Source organism: Perna viridis, chromosome 3 (genome assembly GCF_037379345.1).
Source record: "Perna viridis isolate PV_CMFRI_1.1 ecotype Kerala chromosome 3, ASM3737934v1, whole genome shotgun sequence".
In the NCBI taxonomy this organism is placed as follows: domain Eukaryota; kingdom Metazoa; phylum Mollusca; class Bivalvia; order Mytilida; family Mytilidae; genus Perna; species Perna viridis.
Window position 1 is genome coordinate 49,917,615 of NC_142447.1, and position 12,645 is coordinate 49,930,259.

The 12,645-nt window shown below is 34.5% G+C and overlaps 1 protein-coding gene across 3 annotated transcripts in view; it reads left to right on the forward strand.

Moving 5' to 3' along the window:
• Positions 1-3,740: 3,740 nt before the first annotated feature.
• Positions 3,741-12,645, forward strand: part of LOC148622744 (semaphorin-2A-like) — a 30,066-nt gene continuing 21,161 nt past the window's right edge. For 2 of the 3 annotated variants that reach the window (XM_088572906.1, XM_088572908.1), the window contains exon 1: positions 3,741-3,865. The gene's annotated coding sequence lies outside the window, so the exon portion shown is untranslated. Of the gene's footprint in view, positions 3,866-4,677; positions 4,843-12,645 lie in introns of those variants that run through there. The other variant, XM_088572907.1, reaches the window with a different exon arrangement.

Below are 12,645 nucleotides of genomic sequence, written 5' to 3' on the forward strand. Positions count from 1 at the left end.
GTCATTACACTTCTAATATTTCTAAATATCAATGTCTGTTAACTCTATTTTGGACTAAACTTGGCACATAATTCTGGGTTTGTTTTCCACATTTTTGGATGGCAAAGTGTTAACCTGTAAACTAGCTCAGATATTGACACCAATTTGAACCTTTTTTTATTCACGGTGACTGGACGGAAAAGTAGCATTGCATTCCGAATTTTCATCGTATCGGTTCCGGAACATTTTTGAAAAAAAGATGATTAAAAGATCCTTAGTTTGTATCTTGTTTCCAGACATTCACTATTAAAGAATCAGATTTGTAACGTTTCTTTTGTTGATTAGTACAAATACATATATTACTTTTTTTGCGACGTGACTTGCAAAACCGAAAATACCTATACCTTCTCCAGTGCTGTTGTGGTATGCAGTACGTTGGCGAAACAGAACAACCTTTCAACAGGCATATGGATGGTCATCGCAGTGACTACAAATGCAAACCACACACACCCATGAGGATCTCCACAACATTGTTGTTACGATCATAGAACATAATAAAAACTGGTCAAAATGTAAAAGAGTATTTCGGGAAAGCTTTTGGATGAAAAAATTACAAACAACTTCTCCAGATGGAATTAACGAGAAAAAATTCTTAGGTCTTGGTCTAAGGCTAGTACAGCACTACTTGCTATACATCAATACGCCGCACTACCATACATCGTGTACTAAGTTACAGCCCTAGATTAATCCTACGAGGAGGAATGACCCGGCCAGCGAAACCTATATTTTATATAGCCTAGCTGGCCGAGTGGTCTAGGGAGATGGACTTTGTGCAGGCGGTGTTGCCATAGATGTCACAGCGGTACGAGTTCGAGTCCCGCGGATGAACCACCAAAAATTTTCATTGTTGGAAATTTTTCAGACCTTTCTATATGTTTACATATCTTCCCTGTATCAATTTGGTCCGATGGAGCAGTGTAGTGAATAGAGTCGTCACATTCTGAGACGTATGTATATATGTGTGTGTGTGTAGGGTCCGTAAGTCTCTTTCTAGTTTAATTTTTCTTACCGGAATTTCTGATGTAGAATGTATTGAAATCCGAAGGTTATTGTTTACTTGCTGGATCTGTAAACGCTGTATTACAATGCAACATCTTCTATTTTACGCTTTTTTAACAGTTTTATTATGTGGAAATAGATATTTGTCATTTCAATTGGTGTTTTTACGCGAACACATGTTTTGCTTTTATATACTGAACCCAACACTCTGAAAATGACAAATCTGTATGCATTTGAATATTAGATTAGGACAAATTCTAGTGAAACCATGAAGTCAAATGACGAGACTTACAAACCCTATTACCAAGAAACACAATGTTAGTAGATTCTCAACTGATCAAACTTACCAACTATGCAAAACAGGCAATGAAGACCTACAAAACTTGGTAACTAGCTGTACAGCTATTGGCGAAACCTAGTCTGCTTTATACCCAAAATATATAAAAAGAAATTTATTATTGGTGATACCGCCTGAAGGGTGCAATTCTCAAATCCAAGTGAATTGTCAAAACTCATACACTCAAACTGTTACAATTTAAAGAACTTTTCATAGAATAGCGTTAATCTATGCTGATCGTTGCTTAAAAGAAAATGATGCCAAACCATCGAATATGAAGTGATGTCTGTTAGTAACACTGAACTAAATACGTAAACATTTTCTTAAACATCTCACACATTTCCATAAATTTTAAAGCTGAAATTACTATCTATTTATTAAACCTTTAATTTGACAGCTTTAAAACTTGCAAATATATGAATTCAGACAAATTTTCCATTTCAGAAAATGTTACTATCTTGAACAAAAAATTATTGCCTAACGGAGTGGTATAATCATAGAAAAACATAAAGATGTCATTCAAAAATATCTAAGGCAATTTGACAGGGGTAGGAGTTGGGGCAGGAACATATGTTGAATTCAACTTTGAATTTATGTCATGCCAAACTCAAAGAACTAATGGTATTGTAAAAACTCCAAATCACGCAAATAATGTTTTGGTTACATTATACAGATTAGGATATATCAACGTTTCAAAACGTTTCTTTTAAAAGATTGGTGGTCCGGTAATGAATACAGGTTTGGCATAGTAAACATACTTACCTTGTTAAAGATGGCAATAAATAACTATACAGAATTATCTCGTGAGAATGAAGAAAAAATATGTATCTATGACGCAAATGAAATCAAATTAAATACACATAGCATACTTTGATCTCAGTGATGAATGGGTTTGTGTTGAAAACACCTAATATTAATAAAAATTGTTGAAAAAAATTCTACTCATGTTCAATGTCTTTCTAGAAAACATTTCACTATAAGTACTGAATAAAACTAACAAGATGAAATAAAGACAACTGTTATTTGAAAACTGTAGGACCATAATTTAATAAAACAATGAAAATTTATATAAAACTTGTGAATTAATGAATTGATAGACAATATGTTTATATAATTGGTATTTTTGTATTTTATTTAACAACCTTGATTTTGTTTGCAAAGGGAAAGGACGTGGAGAACAAACAACAATTATACAAACAAACAAAACAAAGAAAAAAAAAACACACAGGAACAACATATTGCAACAGAAAACCTTATTTATATTACCTATTTGATCTCTTATTTTGCCACAGATAACATATTTATCTGTGTATGTTCTAATGCAATAGCTTTATTTATTTGATTGATGTTTATAATATTGTTGCCATTTGATTCTCAACCCTGTATCGGAAGAATTGTGATTGATTTTACATACAATGGGGACATAACTTTTTGTAGGTTTAATCTGGTCTGGAACTGGCATGTCAGTTACCTGCTAGTAGTGCTTAGTTTATACATTTGTGTAATTTATAATCAGTTTCTATATTTCCGTTGTAACACGGGACCATTTTGAACTGAATTTTAGGTGTTTAATTGTGTAATATTTTTTACACCGTGGACAGATTTTAAAGCGAGAGGGTTGTGAACACGCCCAAGTACTTTAACTCCGGCACATTTTTGCGCCTCTCCCAAGTCAGGATTTTTTTTACCTCTGTATGTCTTGTTTCGTTTTCACCTTTAGTTTATTTTTATGTTAGTTGAGTATATAGGGGCACCTCTTTAGCTGTACCTTTGTATAACGAAGTTTTGGGGCCAGTGCAGTCTGCCCTTTAGTATGAGGATGACCTCGTCGTTCACTGAAGACCAATGGGTTTTTGTCTCTTTGACATATATACCATACATATTCTTGTTATATATATGTGTTGTGTACTCGCTTTTAAATATTGTTAAGGAAGTAAATGACTCGTGATATGCTTCATTCGAAGTTGGTCACGCGATATATGTTTGGTTTTGAGTTATCGTGTCGTAAAAAATCTGTCTACCAATTGGTTGGTTGTATTGTCTGTCCACAGAGGACCTCAAGGGGCAGTGCTGAAGGATATGCATGTTAGTAATCAAATCATTGCATTCCCCTTCATTTTTCCCAATATTTTCAGTATTCCTGTATTTTCACGTGAAATCAGCCAAATAAATTTTTGTTCAATATTTAGATTTAGATTAAGTTGGGGGCACTGATCTGATACAAAATATTTTTTAACATAATTCAAAGTTTAATTTGGTAATTCCAAGGTTCAAGTTGAAAATTCCAAGATTAAAGTTGGAATTTCCCTGTCAAATGTTGATAATTCCAAGAGTAAAGTCGACCCTTTGAAAAAAAAAATAATAAAAAAAGGATGACCCTAATAAGCTTCCGTATATTAGTTATTCACTTTCTACATTTAGAAACTTCCTTGTGTAAATCATCATTTAAATTTTGTGTACATGTTTAATGTAGACGTCTGAAAACACCAGGTAAGTACATATAGGTATTATTAGAATGTGTTTTGTTTATTGTTACATTCTATGATCGATGTAGCAAACGCTCTCAAAGAGTTTTGTACGAGACTACATTTTTTTTTACATACATCATATTGGTATTTGAATATAAACTTTAAGCAAAAGTTGTGAATAGCATGAACTTAGATAGTGTATGAGTATTACAAAGTTTAATTATCAAGTATCATTAAGAATTGTCTATATACCTGTTACTGTCAAAAAAGGATTATGATAGATTTTTGACGTTGTTATTACAAATAAGATCAGATCTATTAGAATTTACTGGCTTGTTTGATTGTCTATGAAAAAATAGTTTCTTCATGATTGAACGACACGACAAATGTCTGGCGAAAGATTTCAATTGCATATCCCTTTAAAACCTTCTATACTCGGCGTCACATAAATAACATACTGTTAAAATTTGAATAAAAATATTTTCTACGACTTTATTGACACCTACCGTCGTTTAAATTGTCTTAAATGACTTGCTCATTCGTTTAGCCAAACGGCTTCTCCCTAAACATTGAATCGTTAAATTCCGGTCAGATTTTAATTCTCGGTGCCAATATTTACATTGTAAAAAGCCGGCCATGTTTACAGTGATCGGGTTGCTAGGAGATGTTGTTTACGTTTAAATGGTTTGTCCAAAAACCGAAGAACCCAGAATGTATTTCGGCGTTATTTCGGAAATCTCGGATTTATTTTACGCGAACAACGTACAATACCGATAAGTTGATCAAGCAGACGATTGTCACCGGAGTTCGACGGGAACTTACGAACTTCGTTTGAAACAAATCGTCCCGTAGAAACCAACATGGCGGATATTAGTATGGGATTTTCCCGTAAGGATGTGTTACGCATGATTTAAGCTAATAAGCGACTCGTTGCTACTAACACGTCATGCATATATGGGAACTATCTTCATATTGAATAAAAGAGAGACAACTCTAACGGTAAGTCCAGACGGTTTAAAAAGTAGAGCTTCAATTCGAAAATGTGTTGTATGTGACGTCGAGTATAATAACATTTGAATCTTGAAGATTTAGCACTGCAGTTAAGAATCATGCAAAATGTGATTCATGGGTACAAAGCCTACATATTTTTATTGTTGATACTTTCTTTAAATTTGGCATAGTAAACAGAAATTAACATTCAGTTTTTCATATAGCCCATGTTCTTAGGAGATTAAAATTGTATAGAATGCACTGTAGATTCCAAAGTTGAGGGAGGTAACTCTGTAAATGACACTAAAAGTCAATAGAATCTATTGGATATTCAATAATGATTATATCCTAAGAACAGGAAGAGAATGAATAATTACATATTTCATTATATAAACCCATAAAACATCTAAGTTACAAAAACAAAAATATGTAGCCTTTTTTGGTGTGTATCACATTTTTCAGATTTTGCATGATTCTTGAAAAGACAGCTACTTAAGTTCAAATTTAAAGTCGTTTTGGTTTCTTGGATTGTCAATTGAGACGTCTTCTATATTTTAAAAATGTTTTCGGATCTTCAGGTCTCCTCCTTTTATGTTTATTTTTATAACATTATTTGTCATTACGGCACAATCATTAATCTCCATCAACATATAAAGCAAATTTTCTACTGGAACGAAAATTTAAGACATTAAGTTCTGTATTGGTAAATTTTATAGTTTTATATTTATAAAATGTCCTGCAGTAAAGTGTACATGAAATTACAATCAACACGAAGACGTGTACATGTATATATAACAGTACACAAGTGCATGTACCTATGTGGTCTTTTCTATGTAATACTATTTGAAACTGTAGAAATATAAACATAATGCCACATATAATAAAAATACGTGCTTGCTTTTACGTGCATATAGAATGAAGTTATATCGTCAGTACTAATATACGATTACAAATTTGTGTATAATTTTTCTCACTTTTCTTGATCACATTTAAAGTGACAATGGAGGAACATTAACAAAAAAACTTTACGACAAACGTGACTTTGATTTCTCCATGGTTAGTTATTCATTTCTATGTGATAATATTCAAGCTGCCCCAGCGCATAGAGTATTTATTGTTATAGGTCGTACGTTGTCAGTATGCAGGCGAGGTCGTGCTGCTTGTCTTTGTATATTTTGTTCTTACCTTTCTCTTTTTTTCCCGTCCTTGTCAGTTTATATGTTCTCAATCGTGTTTTTACATGGCCTATGAATTTGCCACTTATTTGCACTTCGGTATTAATCGATACTTACCTTTCTATGAAAAGTTCAAAGATCTTAAAAAGACTACATATAGTTTACAGACCAATATACCACTGTTGGCGGACTAAAAGTTCTCGGAGGTATTCACCAACATTGTAAGCAGACTTGTCTGACCCTGATTTATATCATATTTCTTTATCAACATTTGCAGTATAACAAATTACAAAATACATACAACAAAGAGGCTTCATTCCTTATATTGCACTTGGTAAGACTTTCTGATGATGAAGTCGCCATCCTATTTCGATAGTTTAGGTATTGAGTACTTCTTTTATTAAATTAATATTCGGATTTAGTTCTTCCTATGTATTTGAGTAGTATACTATGAGTTCTAGACTTATTATTTTCAGGTGGATTAGCCCCAATGCGCATACACATGACGTCACATCCGGTGCCCTTGAACCGGAAACGGGAGGGGGTCGGAAGTGGACCTTGGGTGTTACCGGAAGTGGACTTAAATGGGGGACCAATAAAGGGAATATGGGGTTCTTTTGATGTAGGGAGGGGGTCTTAAAGGTTAGGAGGGGGAAACGACCGCCATAGATATCCTCATTAAGTGTCCTAATTAGTGTCATTATATAGTATACTATAAACAGGTAAGTATAAAAAAGGGAGAGGTGTATTATGACAAGAGTTATCTTTCTTTATTTATATTTTTTTATTTCTACATTTTCAATGATTGGGCACTTTGAATAGATTTTAAATTTAAATTTTGATTTGATTTTCTTCGTGTTCAATGGATTGTGTAATTTGAATGGATGTCTCACGGATTAGACAGATATCGGGTTATATTGGGTAAACCATTGATTTGTTGATTTTTTTTTCTCTCCATATTTTCATTCGTACTTTGTTTCTTATGCCCTTTTTTGTTTGAGACTTGTGTGTTCGTTTAATGTTTTTTCGTTTGTTATTATAAGGAGATTGAACTTTTTACTGCTATAGTAATTTCGATATTTGCATGTCGAGTACACATTTTGAACGTGTTATGAGGCTCTATCGGGTAAATTTCTTTTTTCATTCTTTCAATGTTTACATGTCGCGTGTACTGGATTTGACCCGTTATGGGGGTCTATTGGATAAACCATTGATTTGCATATTTTTTCTCTATAATTTCATTTGTTGTTTGTTTCTGTCACCCCATTTTTTGTTTAAGTATTGTATGATGGTTTTTTATAAGGAACTTTTTACTGCTAAAGCATGTTTTCAATTTACTTATACTTTGACCCGTGTTATGAGATTCTGATAGTAGATATGTTTGCTATGCTGTCGCTAACGGTTTTTGTACTCCCCCATCCTCTTTTAGTAAGGAGTGAGTTTATGTTTGTTTTCTTTAGTGTAGTTGTACTATATAACTAGATACACCTATTTTTATCTATTTTATTTACGATTTCATCGTCCTACGTTCTTGATGTTATTCCAAGACACATCTGGGTACCCATAATCGGAAGTGGCCACCGACCTTTTGGACTTTGACCATTCTAACTACTGATATTTTTACCCTTTCCATCCCTTGCTAAAGTGTACTAGTCCGACGCCGTCGAGTTCAAGATGAGATTCGCCTCCATATTAGCGTCGTCCTATGGATTAAAATGATTTTAATTGCGACCAATGAAATTCAAATGTGTTATTTGCGACCAATGAAATTCAAACGTGTGAGATACAATCGCGTGCGGTCGCGGGGAGGATAAAAACTACGGACATTTTCGAAATCGTCATTCTCTTGCATATCTCCAGAAGAGAAAAGATATGAATCTTATCCTCGAATTTAGCTTTTGGCACCTGTATTCCTCCGGGGGTTGGGTTCATTGTAGTGTTTGTTTGTGTTGAACCCAAGCATCGAAGTAAGCTTGCTTACTTGCAACCAGGGGCCCTTTAAGGTAAAATTCGATCAATTATGCCACTGTTGTTTCTTTTTTGTTATTTCACAACGCCAAGTCATACCATATATTACACGGCAAATCTATCTTTGGAACACCTGCTTCGGCAAACATCAGTCATTGACCTGGAGGATAGTGATTGATATAATCGTGTATAAACAAAACATACATTTTTTTTTCATTTTTAATAATTAAATGAAATATAAAAGCATCTTTACGTTATAGCACAGATTTTTTTAATCTCTAATAATCTTTTTTTACCGTCCAGTTTAGTGTTTCTGTTTAGTGTCCTTGTTAGACAAATAAGTAGTGTGCCCCCGATGCAATTCTATGAATATAAATAAGTCTCATCATTTAGTAACAGTGACTATCGAACCAAAACTTTTTTGTGACGCTTGGTATACTTATACTTGCGTTTGTAATAAAAAAAGGGAGATCACCCTGCTTTCTTTTTCAAAAATGTCCTTCCTATGTGAGGTGTGCGGAGAGAACTTTGAAAACGAACAGAATTTTATCCATCACCACATAATTTTCCACGACCTTCCATCGTATTCCTGTCGTATAAGTGTGGAATGGAATTTACACGCAATTATAACAGAAAACAACATGAAAGCAAAATTCATGGCGAACGTTCAACAAGTAAATGACTCTAAACCAAACGTTTCCTTGTTCTCGTTGTTCTAAAATATTGAGTCGGAAAGACAGCTTAAAGAGGCATATCCGGTTAGTTCACGAGAACCAGAATATTCATCAGGGCATCGCCTTGCCATTAAGAACAATGCAAATAAACGTAAAATCAGTACACAGATATGTTATGATAGGGTCGATTACAAACCCTTCGTCCATATGTGAACCACAGAACTCTGTTACATTACAACCGTATTTGTATTTGGTCTCCAGTTGTAGTCATGGGTAAGGACCGTTTCAGGAATATTGTTTTGTACACATATATAACTCAACTACTTCGATCACCTATGAACATTTTAATATTTTTCTCGTATTTGATAATTGATGGATTAATTGTTGTAGCTTGATATATTGGTGTTCTTTCTATGTATAAGTAAGGACAGTGCCCTTATGGAGTTTTGCGAATCAATCATGCGTAATTTACATCTTGGCACCTCTATTGACATGTTCCTTCCACCATCGGCTAGAATCGTTAAATTCCACTCCATTTCTGTGCAAGTATTGTAGGATGGGAAAAGAATTGTATCATTTAAAGTTATGGAACAACAATGTATCTGCCTTTTCTTCATAAGTCTTCTGTTTTATCTACTCCCTTACAATTTACTTTAGTTTTTTCACAGTTGTCTGTGGGACTCTCTGGATTGCCGTCTTTCGCATGGTATACTGTGCTATTTTGTACGACACACAAGTTTGATTAATGTTCGATAGCTCCAAACGTCTTTGAAAGACAATTATCACCAGCTCCATGGGGTCGAGTCTTCTTGTATCTGTTTTCCTTTATTGGAGGAAATCCATGTTGATCAACCTTGGTTTTGGTCGTTATCAGGGAAATAAGGCTTCTTATACGAGAAAAATTAAGTGTTTTGAATTGAATTGAAAATTTTACGATATCATCTTTTATAACTTAGGGTATGTTGCACTTTATGTCCTTGTTTTTAGGTCCAGCCCTTCAATTTTGGTCCTAATTAATTATTGAGGTCACCTTGTACAACAGATTTGATGTACACTATACTTGTGAATATGTAAAAAAACCATTTGTGTATGTTATTTGTAATAAAAGATATGGACGCATATTTCTTCTTGTTTCTTAGCATCATACAAACTGATTAAGAATAAAAAAGTGCAACATCATAAATAAATGAACAAAACCCGAGAAAACAAAGGAAGCCTTTATTCTAAAGCAGGAATATCTACAACTAGGAGAAAACATTCAATTTACTTTAAAAGTTTCATGAACATCTTTCGAAAAAATACCACAAGTTACTGGAAAACCTCAATTAGCCTTGCGAATAACACACAAACTAGCAGCTACAACAAAAAGCAGCAGACTTTCGCCCATATTCGAGCAGCAGCGGATAGAAGCAGCAAAGATACCTTCAATATACAACCAGCAGCAGCAAAATATCCCCATATTAGAGAAACAGCAGCAGAAATACCTCCATATACAAGCAGCAGTAGGAAGGATGACCCCGAATACAAGCAGAAGCAGCAGCAGAAATATCCCTTAACATACAAGCAGCAGCAGGAAGGATGACTCCGAATACGACCAGAAGCAGCAGCAGAAATATCTTTTAACATACAAGCACAGCTGCTTCAGCAGCCACTGGAAAGAGATTTAACACTAGTAGGGTCTTGCTTTAACAATTACATTCATAACATAAAGGTCTAACACCAAGCCTTAACCAATACAAAACCTGCGATAATCACAATTCTAAAGATTCAAACCCTATAACCCAATGCCTAACCATACACATAACCATAAACTTAACCCTTACCATACACCTGGCCGTAGATCTAACGGTTGACTCTAGCAACTTTCTTGATACTAGACCTTATCTGAAATTCAAACCCTGACCCTAGCTCTAACTTTATCATGACAGTATCTTTCACATTAATACAAACTATTTAACTCTATTCCAAACACTAACCCTAAACATAGCCCAGAACCGAAACAAGTACATGTATCTTACCCTTACCCCATAAGTAACTCTAGATATAACTTTAATCAAAGGCCTCACGCTAGACCATCAAGACCAAAACCAGACACAAGACCTAAGTCTAGATCTAACTTTAACCGAAACCTAACCGAAACCTATCTCTAGACCTAATCCTAACCTTAACCCAAACTTAACCATAACCAAGTCAAGTGGAAAATTGCCAACCCTACCCATAAAAAAAATACCTCAACATGAACTAAAATGTTACTTTTTTGGCATATAAACGGTGTACAATAGACATGTTGGGTACTGTTGTTTTAATTATCGATGTATCGAACATTTCTTCTCATTACAGGCGCATATTTTTCAGTCAATGAAAGGGGAATTTTCGGAATTTGACATTTGCTTCCATTTCACATTTTTTACGAATACCGTACTTCAAACATTCACATACAATAATAATATGCAAAGATATATAATCGACGTGAAAAACAAATAAGGTACGAGTGTTTTTATTATCGATGTATTCATATTACCTGCTAATTTCAGGCGCTTGTTTTTCAGTTTCAATATGACTTTTTAATGAGTTTTTCATAAAAAGGGGATTTTTGGTGTTTCATATTTTCTTCCATTTCACCGGCAATTTTTTTTTCAAGTACCCTACTTCAAACCAGCTTTCGCATATTCAAACACATCTATGTAGCAATTATGATTTCTAATGAGCCAAGGCAATGCATACTTTAACGTATTCCAGGCCATTTATGAAAAAGTAACCAAAAAATACAAAAAATTCTTCGGTTTATTTTTTGGCGACAAAAAGATTCGTAAATGGGAGGTATAAGGGTACCTGAAAGAGTAATCAAGGGAACCAAGGTTATAGCGGTAATCAAAAGAATGTAATCCAGGAATCATATTTTGGTTGATGAGTGGGGGATGCACTAGGGTTATCTTAGCCCCCGTACTAAACGCACTAAAACTTGTTGGCATTAGAGATATGAATGATCCAAATAATATTGTATATCACACCTTTCTTTTTCATGAAATATAATATACATAAATGTAAATATACTAGTTATATGCTTTGTGTGAAAAGTGCAAAACATGGTGAATTTTCATTTCGTATGGTCAGTTTTCTTTTCATCTGGGCAACATGCCTTCAGCATCTGATTATGGAGTTTTCATATTACAACGAATACGTTATGCCAGAGCGTGTCGTAATTACTTTTTGTCACGTTCTAGACTGCTTACAATTGGGCTTTTTGGAACAGGGTTATGTTACTACAAGATTGAAGTCATCACTACAGATGTTTTGTCATCATGAACTCGTGGATCGTTACGAAGTACTCATCTGCACCATAAAAAACTGATTTGTTCAAAGAATAATCAAGGGAACCAAGGTTATAGCGGTAATCAAAAGAATGTAATCCAGGGACAAAGACCAGACATGGAAAACAGACATACACAACAAAGAACATAAAGTAACTAAAACCATAAATACAAAAGAACAAAAGCAAATGAGCAACTCGGACTCCACTAAAAAACTAGGAGCATGGACCAGGTGCCCCGGTAGGGTAAGCGTCCTCTGCTTTTCTAGAAACACCCACCGAGTTGCTCATAAAAAGTAAAGTCCGGGGTAGACAAACGAGGAAAGGAAAACTATGACCAATTGAATAAAACAGTTTTCATGGTGCAGATAGTTACACCATAACGATCCACGAGTTCATGATGACGACCATAAAACTTCTGTAGTGATGACTTCAATCTTGTAGCAACATAACCCTGTTCCAGAAGCCTATTTGTTAGAGTTCTAGCGCGATACAAGTTTCGGCAAGCTCTGGCATAACGTATGAGTTGTGATATGAACACTCCATACGCATGTGCTGAAGGGATGTTGCCACAGATGAAAGGAAAGTTGACAATTTTGAATGAAAAGTCATCACGTTTGTCGTAAAGTTTGGTCAATAGTTTTCCTTTACCATCGATTTCTAAGTGTATGTCAAAATATGAGGC